A 2,928-nucleotide genomic window follows, 5' to 3' on the forward strand; every position below is an offset into this window, starting at 1 on the left:
TCATGGTCCGTGTGCATTACCATACATGTCTGTTTGAAAATGCAGTAACGATATCCTAGAGAATTAACTGCTGAGACTATCACTGTTTTTTTTTCACCATTAAATAAAATTATCATTTAAAATCATAATCGCAAATCTTATTTACACCCTTAAATACAAAATTAAAATTCAAACTGAAAGTGTTGCAACGTACACACGGTACAGCTAGTAATTTTATAAAAATAAAGGAAATAATAAATTATGCGTAATTAATTAGATATAAATTTAATTACAGGTTCCTAAAAGCATAACTGGTAAAAAAAAGCTTTTACTCTGGGAACCCGTGGCTGGGTGGCGCAGTTGGTTTGTCGTCGGGTGAGCCCAAGTCTGCGGGTTCGATCCCCGGCCCAGACACCGGATTTTCGGGATGCAGAAAATCCTCAGCGGCCATGTCGTATGATTATGCGGCATGTAAAAGATCCCTGGAGTGCCTTATTGTCTCTTGGCATTTCCGGCAAAATTAAATTCCTAGTGCACTTTAGCATCCAAATAGAGTCTCGGTGCTGCCATCTAGTGTGGCAGAAACTAGACGTCCAAATTAACATGACCAACGGTATCTCACCCATTGTGGTGGTCCTGAAAGAGTGGATACCAACTCTGGAGAACGCACAAGGTCTGCTCATCGGCAAGACCGATTGTGCAGCTTATTGGAAATAAAAAACTCTGGGAACCCCTGTGACCCTCACAAGAAACCCTAGGGTTCCACGAAACACAATTTGGGAACTGCTGGTCTAGTGCACTGTGCCATTTATCCATCTGTTTCTTTAAATTTATACCACCTATAAAAATTATTTCAATAGACAAAAGTGATGTTGCAGGACTAAATAGAAGTTTCAGAAAACTTGAAGTAACTTCGAGCCAGTGGCGTAGTTTTGGGGGACAAAACCCCCTCCGAAATTAATTAAACATTACATGCTTGATGAGTTAGTAGAATGTTAGTACAGTTAGTAGAATGTAGACGTAAAAAGTTTACATTTTTCATTTTTTTTAAAATTTAAATGCTTAGAATATATATATATATATATTGATATGTAACGTCGTTGCCGAGTGGAAGGATTAAAACAGGTCGTAGGCAGGGAAGGAGGGTACGAAATTTATTTATTAATTATTAGACAGAGCAATCATGAAAAGGGTACACGAAAAGTTGCGCTCCTTGGTTATATGTTAGGGAAAATCTTGCGAAGTAAAATCCATAAATGTCTTTATTTAGAGAAAAGAGGGAAATCTTAGAAATTACTATTGGTTTATGAAGTAGGTCGAGTGATTCCCACGAAGATTAAAGGGAAAAATGTCCTGCTTTTAATTAATGCATAGTTGAGCCAAAAATAGATTTAAGGACAGGATGTGAATCTAAAAGTGTGAGAAAGTATTTCGATTAGATTAATAAAATAAAAGAAAAGGATATTCAGAAAAGAACTAACATAAAAAGATTAATTGAAGCTTTTTATGTTACCGCTGTAACATAAAAATTTATTATACCATGTAATTAAATAATATTTTTTATGTGATTTACATAATGTTTAAGAATTATGGAAAAAAACATGGAATCAGTATTGTCCACTTATATATTAGGTTACCACATACATACATAATATATTAAGATACTACATTAACTTGCTCATTCCTTTCCTTCTCTGAAAGGGGCATTTCTTGCCCTTGAGGTGGTTGCAAGACAAATGGGCTTAGTCATACTCGTAGAGAAAAGAAAATGGGTCCAGACCCCTATCTTGAAATAGATTTGAAACAGTAAGTAGTTTTACTTACTTAGGATCAATTATTTATATTGATAACAGAATGTCTCCTGAAATAAAATACTGACTCTATCTGGCAAATAAGGTTGTCTATAGGCTGAGAAGATCTATTAAGCTTAGGTTTCTTTCTAGAAAAACAAAGTTTTTAATTTACAAAACTATTGTCAGGCTGGTCTTGACATATGCTACTGTAGCTTGGACAATGAAAAAACTGGAGGAAAATTGTATCGCAATATTTGAGAGAAAGATTTTGAGGAGTATATTTGGTAGTGTAAATGAAAACAATTACCGGAGAAGGAGATTCAACTTTGAACTGTACAAGATCTACCACCAACCCGATATTATTAAATACATAAAAATAAATAGAATGAAGTTGATGGCCCACGTAATTGGAATAAATAATAACAATACAATATAAAAGATATTGCTTTTTAGACCCACTGGAACAAGAAAGCGAGGAAGGTCCCAGTTGCGATAGGCTGACTCGGTTGTGTCTTTCTCGCAATTAATGAAAAAAATTGGAGATCAAAGATAAATCGGCAATCGTTATAGAGAAATCTTCAGAGGAAGGCATTGGCCCACATTGGGTAATTTGGTCAACTACAATGATGACTACATTGACTAGTATACTAAAATAGGTTAACTATTACCATAAATTATTAAGCATCACTGTCATCATTAAATGTTGGTCAAATGTTTAATAGCATAAATACCGAAGAAAATTTTTTTTAATAATATGCAAAAAAAAAATTNGTTCAACAAGTGTCAAGTCTACAGTTTTTTTTTTATATATATTTTAGAAAATCACATAAAAAATTCATTAAGATTTGTTCCGAGATTATTTTTTTACAATGCTAAAATCTTGTTTTTCTTCTGACATATTTTCGCACAATATGTAAATGTACAAAGTATCTATTTCAATGATATTTTCACAAATATTATGGAGACAGCATGCAAATAATTACTTAGAATTTAAAATACAAATTTTAATTAACAATTTGTAAACCAACTTCGAAGAAAAATTTGTAATTATTCATTTTGAGAGAGGGTAGGAACAAAATCTTAATATAAAATAAAACAATGACAAAAATCTCTTAAAAGAAATTAATAAATAAAACTAATTAATTTTAAAACATAC

The 2,928-nt window shown here is 32.6% G+C and overlaps 1 protein-coding gene across 4 annotated transcripts in view; it reads right to left on the reverse strand.

Annotated features, from left to right (window-relative positions):
- LOC107441198 (dystrobrevin beta) overlaps positions 1-2,928 on the reverse strand; it is a 47,466-nt gene that overhangs the window by 44,107 nt on the left and 431 nt on the right. The window lies entirely within an intron of this gene.

Source organism: Parasteatoda tepidariorum, chromosome 4 (assembly GCF_043381705.1).
Source record: "Parasteatoda tepidariorum isolate YZ-2023 chromosome 4, CAS_Ptep_4.0, whole genome shotgun sequence".
Classification (NCBI taxonomy): domain Eukaryota; kingdom Metazoa; phylum Arthropoda; class Arachnida; order Araneae; family Theridiidae; genus Parasteatoda; species Parasteatoda tepidariorum.